Source organism: Passer montanus, unplaced genomic scaffold (assembly GCF_014805655.1).
Source record: "Passer montanus isolate IOZ18808 unplaced genomic scaffold, ASM1480565v1 scaffold28, whole genome shotgun sequence".
Classification (NCBI taxonomy): domain Eukaryota; kingdom Metazoa; phylum Chordata; class Aves; order Passeriformes; family Passeridae; genus Passer; species Passer montanus.
This window is the reverse complement of record NW_024367483.1, coordinates 8,783,981-8,803,528: the sequence shown is the minus strand read 5'-3', so window position 1 is coordinate 8,803,528 and position 19,548 is coordinate 8,783,981. Positions and strand designations below refer to the sequence as shown.

At 39.8% G+C, this 19,548-nt stretch overlaps 1 long non-coding RNA gene across 3 annotated transcripts; it reads left to right on the top strand.

The window, feature by feature from the left end:
• Positions 1-1,141: 1,141 nt before the first annotated feature.
• Positions 1,142-9,268, top strand: LOC120504108. Of its 3 annotated transcripts, none has more exons than XR_005627947.1 (5): positions 1,142-1,177; positions 1,315-1,453; positions 1,658-1,733; positions 7,246-7,425; positions 7,530-9,268. It is a non-coding gene; the product is annotated as an uncharacterized LOC120504108 (long non-coding RNA). The 3 variants fall into 3 exon arrangements; XR_005627946.1 differs by lacking the exon at positions 1,142-1,177 and adding an exon at positions 1,184-1,228; XR_005627945.1 differs by lacking the exon at positions 1,142-1,177 and having other exon boundaries at positions 1,190-1,453.
• Positions 9,269-19,548: the final 10,280 nt, after the last annotated feature.

The window sequence follows — 19,548 nt, the reverse complement described above, 5'->3', positions numbered from 1 at the left end:
TTCACCCATTCCACATGCAGGGAAGTTCAGGAAGTGGGGGGAGGGAAGGGGAGGCTTCCTGATCTGCCAACTAGACCACTCTGTGAACACTTTCAAACAACACACCTTCAAATCCTTGTCTAGACATGGCCTTATGCAAGCCACAGATAAGAATCAGCCCCTGAATGGGTGTTTTGTTATATAACCACCCATGAGGCACAGGGAGTTAAACATTTGCAGTAGTTTGTAACATTCCTAAAGCATTACATTTCCAGCAGAGTGGATTATCTTGTCTCATTTTTCTCTGATGAACAATCAACTTCGATCTTGACACATGAATTTATTATGCATGGGTTAGACAAACTGAGCCTTAATAAGCTGCAGTTAAAAACCTCACTTTGTGTTTGTGGAGAGAAAACTCAGCTCCTAGGTTGCCTGACAGGGGTATGAAAATGAAATCAGGCTTCTCTACCCTCATCCAGCTCAGGTTGGATGTCTATATACCAAAGATGTGGGGGTTTTTATAGATTTTGCTAGATATTTGATTGCTTTGTTGGAACAGTTCCACAGTAGCTGACTGAGCTGACCTCCAGATGTATCTCCTCCAGGGCATTATGTTCTGTTTCGCATTATCAGCTGCATGCTCCAAAGGTTAGGTTGTGAGAGCTTGGGTGGGGCTTTTAACTCCTTCTTCCATCCCAGCAATCCTGATGTGCCTGTTCTCCTGTTCTCCCGTGGTTAATTCTACCCAACAGTGGAAGAAACACAATACAAACTCAGCTTGATTTAATAATTGCAGTCATGATTTATGTGCAACGGTGTCACTTCACTGAGCATTGATTTGATAGATAATGGAAAGCATGTGCCTGGCTTATTTGAAAAGTTTATTTGACACTACAGATTCTTGAAGGAATGTGCAGAAACTTCTAAATATATGGAACAAACTCACCTGGTGTAAATCAGGTGTCTGAATTGACAAGAGCAGTAATGGGTAAGGCAGTAATTAATATGCATAACTATTTCAAGGTGAGTAAAGTAATACAGTTCCAGGGCCCAGAGTGTCATTGATTTACGCCAGCTGAGGATATGGCCCGTAGAACTGACAAGAAATGGCTATGCCTACTAATTACTGAAGCTGCTAATGTATTTCAGCTGGTACTAACCGGTTTTATGTCACTGGAAAATTACAGAAGTGCAGGTCAGACACCAACCTGTGTGTGCAGGTTTTTTTGGTCAAATGTCCAGAAAAGTAGGGCTGCATTTTGTGTGATGACTGTTCTTGTTGGCATTAAACCCTGATCAGACTTCTCACTAACTTGGGCATCCTCCATAGAGTTTGCAGTTTCTTCTTCCCAGATTGAGGCAGGATGAAAAGCTGATTATTTGGTTAGCCTTCTGGCATAGTGTGGTGATGCATTTAGGATGCTTTTGACACTATTACAATTTCAGGTGGTCACTCAGGAAGAAGCAGCTGGTGAGTACAGAACACTTCCATACTTGGTATTTGCTGTGGTTTATAAGTAGCAAGAGCTGAAAATGTGTGGGAAGTGCTTTAAACTCAATGGGCTCACACAGTTTCTAATTTATGTAGAGGGTATTGAGGGTTATACTGCATGCCATATTTTGTCCTGTCAGATTTATGCCTCTGATCACTTCAGTCACAGGTATGTCTTTCCAGGGATTCAAATCATCACTGAAGGTTAAAGCCCTCACAGACATGAGGACACTGAAGTCCTTCAGAGCATGGCCATAGGGTGAGTGAAAATTCTTTCCCAGCTTCTGTTTTTTTCAATTCAAGGCCTGTGATGTTTTGAAATGCAAGAATGTTTTTTTTATTCCTGGATCAAGTTTCTTTAGAACATCTTTTGCAACTGTTGGCATAATTGCCAGTGGGACTTGACCATGCAAGAACATTTAGAAGGATTTTTAAGAATGAGGTCTCTGCCCTGTCCTTACTGCCACTGACAAAACAACAGTGAAACTCCTTGGAAAAGTTCAGCTCTAAGACATTTTTCATGTACTGGTGTGCTCAGCATATGCAAAATATTGTGGGAAATAACTCAACCTTTGTCACTACTTCCCTGCAAGGAAGTTCCCTTTGTAGTTTTAGGCTGGAAGACAAACAAGTGAGCCCAAGACTGTTCATGTTCACAGAGTAACTTTTATTTACATAGTCAGTAACCATGGAAAGCAGATGGCTACAGGAACGTGGGCAACTCCTTTACCCTCCATTCCCAGTTCAGCACTAGTGGATAAAAGTAACATTAACTCTAAAGCTCAATGTAATGCATGTGGTAAGAATTAGACAGGAAAATTTCCCTTAAAGAAATAGAGTTACAAATCTAACAATTCTATTCTCAGGACTAAAATTCCTGTCCACAAGCCAACAACAGGAAAAAACCAAAAACATATCTGCACCTTCTTGTAACCTGTGCTAGAAAAATATAAATGAAGAGATGATCGAATAAGGTTGTGATATTTTCTTGCTTTCACAGTCTAAAACAAAAATTAATTGTCACAAGTATCATTGTGCTAATATCTCCTCCTCTTTCAATTGACAGGCTCTGTTGTGTTATAATGTTAATCCATTTTGACAATAGAGACAGGAAGTCTTCATAAAAAACAGATCTTAACAAGACTTTCTGTTGACCTTTACCACATAGCTAGGTTATTTTCATAATTTACCTTGATTGTCCTCACTTCAGCTGTAGCCACAGTACTTCAGAAAAATATTCAACTAAGACCAAATTGGTCAATTAAAAAAAGCATCCCAGATTTAAGATGCTGCTTGATCAGATGTTTTGAGTTTTAAATTGCTAGGTTTGTTACAGTTTACTTGTCTTAATATTATTCAACATTGCTGTGCATGCTTTTACTAACACAACTGCTAATAAATCATTATGGAAGAAGAAAAAGTATTATTTGGTATTAAGCCAGATTGCTTTTTTTAATCCATTTTCCTTTCTTTCTTGGAGTTGTTTAACCACGGGGTTGGCTCTGGCAATATATAAGTACCTAAACTTTAAATAACATCTCTTGTCCAAGCTATAGCGCTCATCCATCAGATCTCTTACATTTTCCTTATTCTCACATAGAAAATAAATATATTAAGCCTGGTTCTTTATTGTCTACTCTGTGAGTAGTCATTATGCCCTTGCAAGAAAAACACAACATGAAAGGAAAAAAAATCTGATTGGTAGCACAATGGATTTGTTTTGAACTCACTACAATAATTACACAAGGTGATGAGTGATGAAGAATCCAGCTCATTATTGCTAAGAAGCACCTATCTTTATAGCTAGTACTGCATATCATAGATATAAAGGCCCTGGTTTATTACAATGATTATTATTAGTCCAGTTGCCAATCCAAAGATCATATTTGATTGTCCCATGTGCAGCAGAATACTAATCTATTTCCCTTCTTCATTCTTCCTCTATGCTTGTATAGACAGGTACATTAATCTACTCTGCCAAGAACGATCTTTTTATCTATGCAGAACTAAAATGATTCTTCCTTCTTATCAGCATCTTCCTATATGCAGAAGATAAAACAAAACGTTTCCTCACCCCATGTTTTTGTCAGTTCTCTGCTTGGAGGGTGATCAGATCATTTTTAACTGCATACAGAGCAACAAATATCTGACGTTTGCATTTGAGTGACTAAGACCTGAATTTTGTTGACAATATTAATGTGCTCTTCTGTTTAATGTCTATCAATTTTTAGAAGTTTAATCAGATTAACACTTTGCTGAGGACTCACAGGAATACCTCATTCTGACAATACTCAATGTTTGTCATTCACCAGATAACACCAAGCTAAATTCCTTCACCTGAAAGATTCTGCATGTGTCACGTCCCAGGGTATCCAGGGAAGGAAAGCAGCAGTACAAATAGACCCAGTTCTTGGCAAGGAGGTTTCCAAAGACAGGATGATCCAACCAAACAGCTTGCTGGCAAGAAAAAGGGGCCGTTCCACTCATCCCCTTCCCTTTCCTCAGGCACTGCTCTTATCTCCTGTCAAACAGACTAAGCACAGTGAAATGGCCAAATGAATCATCTTCTGGGGGTCTAGTGACCTCACGGGAGGAATTTCACCATCATCTCTCTGGAAGGCAGGATCAAGCCTGTAGGGGCACTCTGAAGTAATTTATCTGTGGGAGGAAGAATCAAAACTTATATGGTCCTCAGTTGGCTGGAGGGACAGGTTTTCATGCAAAATTTTCATGAAATTTGAAACTGTGTAAGATTTTCTTTTGACAGTGTTTGGCTGTTTGATTCATGTTTGATATTTACCTAGGGCTCTAGCTAAAAGAGAAAAATGAATGAAGAGGATCTCATCTGCTTGTTAGCCCATGAGTCAGCATGATAAGATGCATGGTGTGACCCAAGTGCATTTTTGGGTGACATGTTAAAGCAAAGTTCTGACCACTTTGCTCATTAAAGATCCCACTGCAGTAATTATATCTGTAAAGTGTGTTAACTCTGATGGCCTGGCCAGATGCCAAACTTCAAAATTGCATTCTCCCATCTTTCTTTCAAGTGGACACTCTAGTCTTCATTTCCTCTCCAAAACAACTCTCTTATTCTAGACTGCTAAATCCTTCCTGTGTTTCACCACAAAGTTTCGGCACTGTAATAGATTAAACAATCATTAAATGGTTTCTGTATCAACTAGTAAAGCAAGGGAGTATTTCACAAGATGAAAGGCAGTATAAAAATGTAAACTACTAATAGTTTTGGGCCTGCTCACTGCAATACAAAATTTGGCCAGTGGCAAAAAGTAGTCAGCTGAGGGAGAGTTGAGTGGCTCCATTACCCACTGATGTGCAACATTTCTCCCAGCATGTTCAGTGTCATGAATGCATAAGTTTGACCTAAAAATCAGATCTTTATGTACATTGTGGTACTGGCTCAGCTTTCTTTTTTAGGTCAGATTCTCAACAGATTTATGCTGCAAGCAGTTACAAGTTCTGCTTGAGAGACACTTGTGTTAAAAACAAAAAAAAAAAGGTAGTATTTGTGCTTTTTGTATGTGCTTGGTTACCTGTGTGGGCTCAATGCAGGAGAGTAATTTCATAGAGGACACAAACAAGACATCTGTGTTAAAGTTCTCCCCTGCCTGATGCTAACGCTGGGTGTTTAGAGAGAGAACATAAGAGGAGGGCACACCTGTAGCAGTATTTCCCCTGGCAGTATCTCCCCAGATTCTCCCTTTACTAGGCTGTACAAGACAAACAATACACAGGATTGTGGCATGAAGAAATGATGTACAGATGTAGCTGACACTGAAAATGCAATTTGCATAATATGGTAATGTATGCATTATAGTCCCAACTACATACATGATCAAAGCATCCATTGTAAATGATAATGCAAATTAATTTGAGGCTCATTATTATTAATTGAACCTGAACAGAAATGAGATTCAGTAAAAACAGAATAAAGAAACAAACTGAAACTATTTAGGGAAACAGACATTAATGTGATTATTCTCTCTCACTTACAGTTAGGCACATGCTCCTTCTGCCTGTGTTGCTCCTTCTGCCTTCTCTGGTATGATTTCAGATAGAAATTCTCCTTTTTTCTGCAGTTTGTTCTCGTGGTTTCTCTTTTGATGTTCATGTCACTCAGCACACTTTCTTAAATGTATTATTAAGGTCTGCATGGTCTAATAGGTTGCCATTACCCTAGGCTTTATTCATTCCTTTTCCAAATTAAATCAAGTTTGGGCATGAATAATGTTGATAGGGACATTTGCGTAAACTAAGTTTGTTACTCCAGTAATGGGGTTGCTTTTGTGAATTAATGGGTCATTTGTTTTTAAAAACAGAACACCGGCATGTTCCTGATGTTCCTGCCCCTTCTAATAACTCTGTAATGGTGATCTTTTGTCCTGTTGTAATGGTTTCTAGTTTCTGCAGTGCCTGGAGATAGGAGAAGGATAAAAGTCTAGGATCTCACTATTACCCAGTACTGAAGTTCCTGTCCTAAAGTGGGTTTAAAATTATTTAATCATGTAATGTAATAAAATCCTGATTTTTGTTAAATGTTTACATCTGGTGAGACTACTGTTTTTTTTCCTGGACAGTATTAGAATGTGATCTTCAGTGACTTACAAAATTATTCAGCATTGGTAGCTCTCAACTGTAAGAAGTGCATGGTTAATTTCCTGAGAATCAAAGCCACCATTAAGAGATGAGCATCTTTTTTCTCTCTGTGAATATTTGAACTTAATAATAAACATACTTTCATGCATTGGGCAAAGACTGCATGCAGTTGTAGACGCAAAACAATATTAAATTTCTTCCTAAATTGAGGAAGCTAAAGATGACAGATAAAGTTTGTGATCTCATTTCTAGGAACATTTGTCTGTCTCTCCTTAGTAAAATCTTAACAAATTCACTCTGGCATTTTAAAGGAAATACCATTTAAAGTAATAATTAATCTTATTCATTTTGTTATTGTTATTATTTTCTTTATTAGAGTTCTTGTGATTTATTTATATGTGGCATCATAAGAAATGTTAACACAACAGCATCTTTTTTTTTTTGTATGGTTCATACTATATTGATACTTATAACTGCAGTGACATTGCACAGAGCTTATTATGTTTATATCATGGGATGTATTACTTCATACCCAATCACTTTCCTAAAATAATTTTGGAAACTATGTTGAGCACTGTTGCATTTATTTTTCACAGTGGCTACCTTTGAACCAACAGGGCCAATATAAATATTTTTATATATATATATATATATATACATATATATATATATATATAAAGAGAGAGCGTGTGTATATGTATATAAATATATGTATATATCCTCTGATACATTATTGCCTACATCACTTACAGAGAGCAAAGGTAGAGTGAAAACTGGAAGGATAAAGGGAGGTATTTTGTCCCTGTCCCTTGGTGGCTGCTTACACTTTTACCCTCCTGTATTTCAGATGTTCTCATCCTGTCTCCTTCAAGACAGATAAATGCAAGGAAAAGCTGAAATACTTTTCCCATTGTCCAACATACAATACATTTTGCTGGGGAAGTCCTGGTTACCAAATGTGTCTGCAATGTCTGCAGACACTAGCAGCAGTAGAGCATGTACAAAAGATTGGCTTTGTCTGCTTTATTCATGATAAATTCACATTTTACTTCATGCGCGCTCACTGAAGCCAGCAGGGCTTGAAGCACAGTATGCAGACATTGATTTTGAATCCTGGACCAGAATCTCTCACCCTTCCCAAATTCCACATTTTTCAGAAATGCTGGTCACCATTTCAGCAGCTCTAAAACTGGATGTTGCAGGTGTCTCAGGTTGACAGCTGCAATTTTAGTGATGCTGTGCAGCACAGGATGTCCACTCTCATTACGTTTCAAGGCACAGGAAATGCAACTCAGTATCTGAATGCATAAGAAGGATGGAGCCTTTTAAAGTTCAAGGTAAGTGCCATGATTTTTAAGTTGTTGGAGGAGAAGAAGAGAGCATTTAATGGATCCTTTACTTAATTTTGAAACTTACTTTTCATTTTTAATGCTTCCTACAGGATTCAAGAAGCCTGTTGACACCGTACATGCTGGTATATAAAAATAAATTACAGACTTTAATATTTACGTGTGCTGGCTTCCAACCCCCCAAAAGCTTGCACTGAGGAGGTTCACAAATGGGAAGTGAAGAACTGCCAGGCACTTGGATCCTTATTGTGAAGACTGACTGAAGAGAAGCATGCCAAACACAAGGTGCTGCCTATAAACCTTTGAATCAGAATGGGTAACTACACAAATGATAAACAAAATAAAAATATGCTGAGAAATATGCATGTGTTCACTGCACTCAAAATTAGTCTGTTCATTGTTTCCCAAGGCCTTAATTTGCATCGGATGTTTAGCAGGATTCAAAATCTGACAAAATATTAAGGTGGACAACAGGAAGCTCCCAAAGTATAAACCCAGGGTTTCTACAAATTCTACTGGAAAGGTCATACCTTCCTACATAGTAAGGCATAAGGCAATTCCTTATTGTCAAGAGCAAGGAGAATTTTCTCCAGAATATATGTTTATTTCTTTCTAACTTCCTTAAGCTTTCTTAAAACTTCTGCTCACTAATGGTATGATGCTGGAAATTGTGGTCTCCTGTGGTCTGATCCAACATGGTCATTCCTACAGCTCTAATCAGGCTGGATATTCAATAAATAAGTCCTGGGACATGTAGAAGGAGGAAAGAGACAAAGCATTCCAGGCCAAGGTCAGAAAGTCCCTATGAGCTCTCTCTCCCAGATTACTCACTGTATTTCCTATTTTCACACGGCTTACTCTTGCAGACTTTGGCTTGCCTGATGCCTTTCCATTTCATGGGGTTTTTTTCCAGGTATTGACAATAGGTGTTTTGCCTTGGATGACAAGCATGACAAACTGTAAAGTCATGTCCTAGACATTCTGGTACATACTCATATCCTGGTGTGATCTCATTTTAAGGAATGTGATTGTGATTTCCAGCGTTACAAGCTGAAATCAGGATTTGGTTATATCTGCCATATACTATGTGAAGTACTGTCTCTCTCATAATTTCAGCTCATGCCAATACATCTTCATAGCCAATGCTGGGAAACATCACCAATTACTGTGGCTGTTTACAGAGCACAAGAACAGAATATTTAATTTTACCAGCCTCTAAGGACAGCAAAGCTGAATTTGAACTCTAGTTAAAGTTTTGCTGATTACTCCTGACCTTTCTGGGACAAAGACATGAAGGTCACTGGAGTCATGACTTTTTTCACATTCTGCTTGTCTTTGTCATTCCCCTAATAATGCGGAGGACTAGAAACAAGAGCTGGGTGGTGTTTTTTTCCCCCTGCCTGGAAATCTATTTAGATTAGTCACCAGGTTTTCCAGTCTACGGTCATTGAAGGTCATTTGGTTTACAGCTGAAATTCTCAATTGGAACCTCATCTTGTAATCAGAACTTAAAACCCAAGCGAGGTTTTGTATCTCCTCTGAAAGGGTAGGTTGTTGTGTGATTAGCTTCAGAATGTTAAATGGAACTGTCTGTGTAATGATGGGTAATTTTGGGGGGCTTAAATTGCTCTGTTAGAAGACCTGTCTTGAATAATAATACTGGGCTATATTATAAGGAACAGTATTCTAGGCTTCTCCTAAATGCTAATTCTATTACACATTAACATTTCCTTGGCTGTAAAATGGCAAAAGGCAGGCCAGCAAGATGTAAAAATCTTGCAAAGTGCATTTTCACTTATAGACTGCTCCTAAGAGCAGGCCGTTTCCTGAAAACGTCCCTTAAATAAGCATCCACTTACAGTGGTCATCATCGTACAGTCAGCATCTGCTAATAGCTGTTCCACAGCCTTGGCTGCTGGCAAACACAGAGTATTTGTTGTAATCCATAGAGTGATGGAAATGCTTGCGTAATTTTTGCACTGTTTTTTTAAAAAACTATTCTTGGCCCTAAGTACAAAGGATCAGTCGCACAATGGAGATGTACTCCTAGGGGCTGCTGACAAAGCCTGGTGTCCTGTACATTCTTTGGTTCCGTAGGACTACTGGTGAAAATCTGAAAGCCCTCTTAATTTTTTTTGTTGATTGATTGATTGATTGATTATTTTAATACTTCTTTGGTCCATGTGCTACTCAAACACAAATATTTACATTAACATGTATGTGTGTGTATATATAACTAGTTAAAGCTGAAGGCTCCTTGAAAGAAACAATCCACCACTGCCATGATATTGTTATTGGAAATAATATTTAGCTTTGTTAGGGGAAACAAGTTTTTTCACCAACATCTCCTGACATACAAGTTGACCTTTTGATTTCTTCATTGTTATTGCACTTTTGGTTCCCAGCTTCAGAGAGTAACCCATGGATGGCTTCAGCATGTTCCATCTCCCTATTTGCCCCACTTGCTGCCTCCCTTTCTGTTTCCATTTGACCTCCATGTGTGGATACAAGCAGGAGGTTACCCTGCATAGGGATGGGTGTCAGACACTGCCCTGTGCAGGCAGGAACAGCTTGAGGAGTGTCTCCAGCTGGATATCACCCCAGAGTCCCCAGCACCACACCATGACCTGTGATGTCAGCTCATTGCTTGTTCCAGCAGGCATTATTGTCACTCTTACTGGCAAGCCAGGCATTTCCAGAACATCTCTGTGGGCAGATGGTGCATCCCCATCTTGGCTCCATTCTTAAGGAGTCTGAATCATCACCCTTTGGACACACCTTGATTCCTCTCTGGGTTTGCAGGAGCTGACACCATCCAGCTCTTAATCACTTCTCCAGAAGCACTAAACTCTAATGCCAGATTACCTTTTTCCTTTATCTTCTTTAGCCACTCTACAAACACAGCTTCTTTTGAGTGACTACTTTTATGTATTCACTTTACAGGGATTAAAAAAATTCCATGGATGTCAGAATAGTTCATTCCAAAAGATTCTAGCTCAGCAAGTCCACCAGCTTCCCAGAGTTTGCAGAGACCACAAAGATGAATGCACCTTAATCTCCATGGTTTTTAATATACAGGGATCCAAATTATGCTGCTGTTGCTTCACCTCTCTCTGATGCAAAGATGATGGAAAAGTAAATATCTGGAAAAAACCCCAGCCACATAAGGAGTTAACACCATTCACAGCTATCTGTGGTTTTCAGTTGTCATTAGCCAAACAAGACCCTGACTACTTTGGAGAACAAAAGGCAGCAAAGTCATTAAACAATTTTCTTCTACTCAAATTCATTTCATGAGTCAGATACATCCCAGGGATCTGGGCCTACATTTCTAAAGCAGGTTATTTTGCTGAGGCCAGGCTGACTTTTCCAGCTAGCTTCCTTTCTCCACAGCTGAGATCTCAAAAGAAATAAAAATCAGTTTAACTCATGTTAAAAGGGGCACCTTTTAACTCTATGTAGCCAGACCCATCAGCCTCCTGCCTCTCTCAGGCTGGCAACCAAGTACCAGCATGCTGGAAAATGCATTTACTTTTTGATGAAGTGCAGACCTTAAAAAGCTAAGCTGGCTACAAGATTCATGACAAGCAAGGTCTTTTGCAGACAGAAACATGCAGCTGCAGAAAGGGCCTGCTTACAATGAATTGCAGGAAGGTTATGGTTTGGGATATTTTACTTTTTAATAGGCCATGGAGTCTCCTGGATCTATGTGGCCGCTACACTGGCTCCAGGGGTCACATCTCCAGCAATAGTGTAGGTAGCTGTGTGCTCCCTTCTAGCACACGATTTAGTTGATGCTCCTGAACCTAATGAATTTTGGCGGCAGGAATGATAATAGCAGACAATTGTTTGTCTCCAGTCCCTAAATTTTGTTAGAGAGTTAAAATAAACCTGTCTGCTCTGCTAGTCTCATGTGCAACAAAACAAAAATAAGCCTTCACAAAGAATCATTTTCAAGCGCCATTTTACTTTGTGTCTTAGGCTCACAAATGCCTTTCATGTATTCTGATATCTCAGCTATCATAATGCAAAATAAATAACCAAGTGAAACACACAGATGTATTCTCTAGGTGGCTTGTGATGTAGAAAAAAGAGCCCTCTGCCACTTCCCTTACCTCCTTCCTAGTATTTTTCCCCCTTTCTAAGGCTTGCAATAGATGCTTTGTAGCATGGGCATGAAACACTAATGCTATTTTAGTACAGTACAGTTTTGCAGCATTTTGGAGCCCAGTCACAGCTCAGGACCCCCTGTGAGTTAGACATCGTGCAGACAGAACAAAGTCAGCCCTGGCTGTGAGGACAGCCCATCCTACACTGCACCTCCCATGGCCACAGGAGACTCACATTGTAAATGTTGATGCATTCAACACATCTGCCACACATGCAGATCATGGAGACAGTGACATTGCCTGAGACACTGGGGGGTTGGCAGCAGTGCCTGTTGGTTGCTAAATACATCATTCAAAAGGAACCAAAGCTTAAAGCTGGTGTTTGTTGTATGAATGCAGCTTTGGAGGATCATGGGAGTGCAGCAGGACTTGTTAGGTCAAACATTTAAAAGTCCCCCAAGTAATGTAGGAAGTCACAGCCTTAATTTCAGAAGTGAATTGGAATTTAATTTCAAGGAACAAAGAACTTAGGACATTTTTGCAAAGAGGGAGACGTTCCCATTCCACTTTTCAAAATATTGCCCCTCTGTTTAAAAACCCCTCCCCACATACAGACCCATTCCTGAAACTCCAAAACAGACAGAAAACAGCAATAACTCTCTGCTGATTAGACCTGCACAGTGCTTACCCACTAACAACAGCCAGAGAAGAAAAATCCCCATTATAAAAGGTTCTGCAACAGCACATTTTTCCTTTATCAGTAAGGAAATCACAACTAAATTTTGCTGGAGCGAAATTAAACTAAAAACTAAAATCTTGCTCTCCTATGGTCCCTATCTCTAGTATTGTTGCTTGACTTTACATTGAAGCCATCAAATAAAACCTCAAAATGGCATAGGACCAGTGACCTACCATTTAGTATCAGCATTTTTTCCATAAAAGCAAACCTGCTTCTGCTAGGAATAGCTACAGGCATTTGACTCATTAAATTTTTGTTTGAATGAATATTTTTTGATCAAAAGAAAATGTTATTTATAAGTTACCCCAAAAAATATATTAAAGCTCTTCCTAAAAACAAAGCAGATTTTCTGTCTTTTAAAGTAGGGATCATAACTAAAGGCTATAATTTCTTTTTTCTATGCAATTATTTTGGCAACTAAATATATTATGAAAAAAAAGTCTCTTAGAAAACTCATAAATTTTCTCCTCAAAAAAATAATAAAAGAGTAATTAATTCTAGAAAGATAAATAAAATTGTTCTCTGCCTCACAATTCTTGTGTTTTGACCTGTAGGTCAAAATAGGATAAGGTTTCTTGTTAATAGAAATAGCTCTGTAAGGGGAAACATGTTGACAGTGACTTCAAAACAGTTTTGAACGATGAATGATCCAAAATCCTTGCTTAAAATCCGTCATAAAACCCTCTAACTTCCAAAACTGAAACCTTCCAAGATGTGTTCCCAAGGCTGGTCTCCCTGCCCAGCTGATGCTGGGTTTGCACTCACTGCTGGATTGTGTCTCCTGTTCTGTAGGTGATGCTGTCCAGGGAAATCCCTGGCACCAATAAAACACCCTCCAAGCTGTTGCATGTTATGTTTTTCCAAATTATCTGCTGGTTCATTAAAACACAGTGAAAAATTATATACTTTCAAAAAGTCAGTGGGGGCAGCTGCAGGAACATGATTTGTCTTGGACAGAGTAAAACCACTGGGACCCTGACCCATACCTAGACTTTAAAACAGTAAAAAAGCAGCAATATTTTGCTGATTTCTTGCAGCTGAGGGAACTTTCTCTGGATTTTTGAAGGGCTTCAAACTGCTCTTATTAAATACCTGCTACACTGATAGATACAGGTTATGCTCTGCACAGCAGGATCAATAGGTGTTTTGCTAACAATTGGAATATTCCACATATGATAAAAGTTGCAGCCACAGAGAATCCTGCTGCATGAGAAGTATATTGTGGTAGCCATAGCTGGGAGAAATTTGGCTTAGCTCCCTCGATTGCACAAATGTAAAGTCACTTACACCAGCTGTGTGTCTGGCCTTAGAAGCTGATTTATCGTCTGGTCCCTTAGCCTAGGTCAAAACTATCATGCATGTATTTAATTGAATGTGCAGAACAGCTGACATGGAAAGAGAAAATATGTTTGAAAAAAATAATTAAAAGTATGTCAGAAAGCTACAAGATCATTCCTAATTATTTTTAGAGTGCTCATGACAAGTTTCTGATACGCTAACCACCTGTGAGGGCAGAGCTAGCTCCTTCCAGTGAGAGAAGCTCGCACTAGGTCTTCATCTTTACAGCCAAAGTTTTCAAGGACATGGCTTGTTGCTTAATTCATTTGATCCTATTGGCTGGCTGTCAACAAAAGTGTCAATCCTGTATTTGTAACGTCATAAACTTCCAAGTATGATGTTGTAAACTGAGGACCATGACTTTGACTTAAGGGCAGCAGCAGATGGCCGAGGCACGCACTTACGAGCTTGTTTTCAGGAATCGAGACCTTGCGATCATAGCACTAAAAAGTTACTTCACTGGAAAAGGAGGCAAGAAATCATTTTGCCAAAGTGCCCCTACTGTTTCTTCAAACCTTCCTGGAAAAAAGCATAATTGATTTCTAAGATCCGTGCAAGACTGCATATTTATTGCGCTGAATGAAATATGGATTGCATGAATTCTGCCGGTGTGACATTCAACCCACTCGAATATTATGAGTTTGACAGTTTGACTCTAACTCAGTTTATTTCCCACTTGAGAGACTGGAAAGGAACAGATGGGGATGTGAGAACGACCAGGGAGGGGAAGAGCGTGCAGCAGCTTGTGCTGCCGGGCCCTGGTGTGAGCGCACCTCCCCGCAGCCACTCAGGGGTTGTGACCACCACCGAGGAGTGCTTTTCCAGACATTATTAAAGCTGCAGAAGCTCATGCAGCTCCTAAAGCAGGCGTTAGGCAGCCCCAGAAGGTAAGAGGAGGTCTGCTGAGTCTGGGCTGTGCCAAATTTAGCACCAGAGGAGAAAAGGTGATAGAGGTCAGCTTTACAGGTCTTGTAGGACATTGGCTGTCTCAACTGGTCATCACTGCTGCCAGGCATACCCCTACATTAGTGCTGAGTTAATAAATAACTGGTAGCTGCATCATCACAATATTTACTCCACTGGTCTGAACATATTTCTTTCCCCCCCCAGTTGATAGCATCTCTCTTTTTAAAATGTTTTGTGTGTTTTCAGGTCTTTTGTCTACTTACCACATTTTGTGTCCTTATAACATATACTGCTTAGTCATATATTTACTGAAAATTAATGAAGAAGAACACTTGGCACGTTCAAGAGTCAAAATACTTTGCAAACATTAACTAATTAATAATGTATCCCTTATTTTCAGACATGCTAGCATGCTTGAATGCCGAGTGAAATTCTGCTAAATCATTGTCTCCCTGCATGTCCCCTGCTCTTTTCCTAATCCATTACATGGTTCAAGAGTCTGATTATTCAGTTTTGTTATAGACAGCAAGTCTGATTCAAACTTTTGATAAGCACATGATTTCCAAAATGTCTCTCTAATCCAGACCAGGCTTCTAAACAGAGCTCAGTGTGACACACAGCAGTGCCTGAGTGCATGAGGTATGATCTTACAATAAGCTGAATGTCTTCTGCCTGACAAAATATAACCAGCGTTTTAAGAAGGTCTGGCCCCAGCTGGCAGAGGCTTTGCCTAGGAATCAAAGAGGTTTTACTATTTTGTTGTATATTCCAGTGCAGACCCTGAACCCAGCGCACTCCGTATGCCAGCAGGGATACTGCAGTAGCACCAGCACTGCCTTCTGCAGCAGCTCGGGCCAGGGCCATGCATTTAACTCCTTGACAGCCAAGAAGACTCAGACTGTTGTTCTCCAGATAGAAAACCAAGACACAAATCTTATAATTAACATCAGCTATGCCCATTCTTTATAGAGCCTTGTAACTGGTTTGGTTCAAAGGTGTTTGTTTTCACGGCAGAGTTTACAGAGGCTGCACCTTTATTTATCCCAGGACACCCTTATAAATGTTTGAGTGCAAGGCTCAGTTACTGCAATTCCCTCATAGCAGGAGTTTGCCATAACTCAGCTGGTTCACGAGGCTTGCTCACAGATCTGACAGCTTGAGCGATATTGCTCCCACCTTGCTTTCCCTGATTTTTGCCAGCATTTGTATAGCAATCCCTGTTCTGTTCACCATCTCCCTGCTGCCTTAGCACGATGCAAACTGCGGTCTTGAAAGAATCATGGGGCTTTTGGAAAATATTCCATTGTGAATCTTTGAACAGATAAAGTAATGTGCAAGTCCAGATGCCTCTTCAAGGGTTTTCATATTTTGAAGGAGAGGGAGAGATTGCGGGCTTAAGGTTTTGTTTTTGTTTTACAAATAAAGCGAGAGTGCTCTGAGTCTAGACAAGAGTATGGTGTTAGATCAAGAGCACTGAACACTGCTTTCGTTCAGGTACTACAGCCAGAAGAGATGACTTCCAAAGATTCACTTCCAAGAATGAGTGATGCCCTTCCAGGATGTACCACCCACTCACCCCAAAAGAACAAAAGGCACAATATGTACATACTCTTGGGTAACACTGCTGAGGAAGGAACAACTAGTCTCTCTCTTCATGAGAGGCTTATCTGAATTCTGTACACCAGTTCTTCTGATCTGCGTTGTTTGCAGTTCAGTCACAACTTTTTCTCTACATTTTCCACCTCACTTGAGTGTTCCAAAGCCTAATATAAGAGCAAGCAATGTGCTTTTTCTGGTCTGCAGAAACCAGTATGCCCTACTTTTCACTTTCCTTAGAAAAGAAATTTTTTTTCTTCAGAGAGGGTTCTGTAGCAATGCAATGAATCCTCCAGCCTGCTGTTTTATAACATGCTGTACTCCCAAGGTCAATTGATTATTATTCTATATTAATCATTAAACTTCTGATTAACTCTTGACATCCCTGAACCCTTTTAGAACTTGCACAGAACAGTGGCTGTACTGATACTTCTTGCTTTCTTTGTTCTTCAGGTTATATGGAGTGGTTAGGGGTGAGCCTGACACTAGTAGACTGTAGATAACAAAGGAGAAGAGATTTTTAAGATAATTTAATAGAACTGCAATGGCATCTAGGCACTGATACAGAAACAGCAGCTCTTCTGTCATGCAGAAATTAAACCGCTTGCCTAAGAACTTATTGCTTCTAGGACTCCCAGACTAGTCCTTATAAATAGCAAACTTGTAAATAGTTTGACAGCCTTCAGGGACTGCTGACCTTGAATTCCCTTTCTATGAGTACATCCAAGATCGTGCAAGCAATCCATGTTAAGCAACACCTATATTTATAAAACTTATAGAAATGCATAATGTAGCAGACCTGGCTTGGAGACAGCTACTGTTTTGACTAGTTTACTGTTCCATGGTTGTAATTCAGGGACAAAAGAAAACTCAGCCATTTGTTCATCCTTGCCCTTAAGGAACATCACTCCTATGATTAGCTTAATGCTTTTTGTTTGTAATCCATTCAACCTCCCAGGCCTCCTAATCCAGTTCTCACTCCCATGCTGCACATAAAAATAGTCAGAATAACTCATAGTGAAGCAATTTTTCAGCATTATGCCCAGACCAGCTTTTGGATCTCTTTGTCCCAGATCCTTGGAGCTGTTTGTCTACCCTAAATGTCAAAGAAGCAGACTCCCGTGAACGCTCCTGTCTTTGGGGATTCCCAGCTGCGTCTCAGACATCTGCAGGCAAGGAGGGAGGAATGATTCAGAAAAAAGGCTTGCAACTGAGGTGTGTTTCCTTGATTTAAAGAGGACATAACATAAAGCAGCTCCTTGGATTTTTTTGACCAGGGCCAGTAACTGGATCAGAGACCAGAAAAGCTGTGTTTCAGAGCTCACACATTTGTGCCTCTTTCCAAACTCATATCAATATTTCTCAGTTATTGACTTGAAAAAAAACCACAAGCAAATACAACCCCACATTTCCACCCCAACTGTTAATTCTGATTGTTGACATATTTTAGGGGTTTCTCTTCACATTAAATATTATTATCAAGGCACTGGTGTTGACTGAAATGTTTCCATTCAATAAAACTGTTGATTCATAGTGGCAAAGAATTTAGTAATTTTTTTTATGGATGCTGTTGTATGGGGAGTACTACATTTGTCTGTTCTGTCAACTGAGCACTGAATTGCTCTGGTGAGATACTTAATACTATTTCTTCAGGCTAACCCTACATTTGTAGCTTAATGGGAAATGTGAAACATTATTATTAATTTAAAACTGAAATTACATATGTTCTACTTGGACTTGAATTTAAATTTGCTTAATATTCTCTATATATAATTTAAGGCATTTTGGCCTATCAGAGTTGACTGATAAACTAATAATATCAGGGGGGTCATTTAAAGTAGTGGAGTTGAAATATGCCTGTTTGTAAAATTGAAAGAAGTGCACTGATTAGGTGGAAAATTGAAATTTGCAATGTGTCTTGATTTCTTTTGGTTTTAAGAATCCTGATTATACAGCATTAATGCCTTCAGCTTAAACTCAGAATTTAAACCAATGCAAGCAGGAATAGGGAAATATAGATCTGCAGTGCATTGCTCGGGCCTCGAGTTCAGGCCATTTTGGGGGATTTACAATGAAGAAATAGATTTGGGATGGAAGGAACCAGGTCACAGGGGCACTCTGATTTCCATGCAGCTCCCACCCCCCAGCTGCCCAGACTGTGTGGCAGAACAGCTCCCATGCAGCCCCTGAAACTGGATTTCTTTTCCACGGAAGCAGGGAGTGGGTTCCCAAACATAAGCTGAACTGGATGCACTGGGAATTGTTGCCAGGCCCCTCAGCTCACCTGTCAACCATTCAGGACATCAGGTCCTCTACTCCAAATCACCATGACTATGTTACAACAGCAAAACATAAGACAGGAAGAGAAGAGTAACTCCTCACCAAAACAGCTTCACCGAGGACTGAGCACTACTCCAAAGAACAAAAAGGTCCCAGTTACAGTTGAAAAATAGTTTGTCCAAGCATAGAACTGCAGTCCTGTAGTGCCAATGGTAAATGAGAGGGAAAAACAAGGCTTTAAAATGCTGTATAAATACAGCAGTATTTCATATAGTAAGTCTGTAAAGACAAAATTTATTTTGTGCCTTTATTTCTGTGACAGATCCTTCAGTGGCACTTTGGTTCAGAGGTGCAAGGACTATGGGGAAGAACAGAGTTTACCAGCCTAGGTGCATTAACAAACCTTCTGAAACCTTATAAATGCAAGAACAGACTCCTTACTTGCCCCAAGTCGAATTTCACTTGTTTGGTTTAACAGAACTTCCATTCAAGGTCCTCCATCACTCAAGGGTGTTTTGTAGAGATGCTGTAAAAGGGCAGTTGTTTTATTAACAATTTTGCTTGATCTCACCAAATGATGCAAAACAGGGACTCCCAGTTCCCATCAGATAGAGCAGGGATGGCTGAGGAGGTTATCACTGCCAGTTGCCCACCCTGTCTCTGTCCCAAGGCCAATGCCACCATCACAAGGCAGCACAGGAGAACAGGCGTCCTGTCTGTGCCTCTGCCAGCAGAGTTCATAACCCAGCGTATTAACTGAAATTTTCACTTCTGTCATTTTAATTTGCCAGACTGTAATTTGCACAGCAGGAACCCTGGTGCATCCAGCCCACCCCACAGCCTTGTCTGGGAGAAGGGGACACACAGCAAAGACCCCAGCAAATCCAACACGGATTCCAACTCAGAGCCTTATATTTCTGATTTTTCAGGGCCACGTATGTTACCCTGTACCATTACACACATCATCTATGGGATTCTCTCTAAATGCACCCACAAAGGTTTGTCACTTACCTTGACTCTTAATTAGAGGTAGGGAATGACTTTTAATTATTAGGGAATTTCTGCCTGAAAATGTTAAATGATAAATGATAAATACTGATGCCTCAGTTTTGGGGATTGCTCCAAAACAGGGGTATAAGCAGG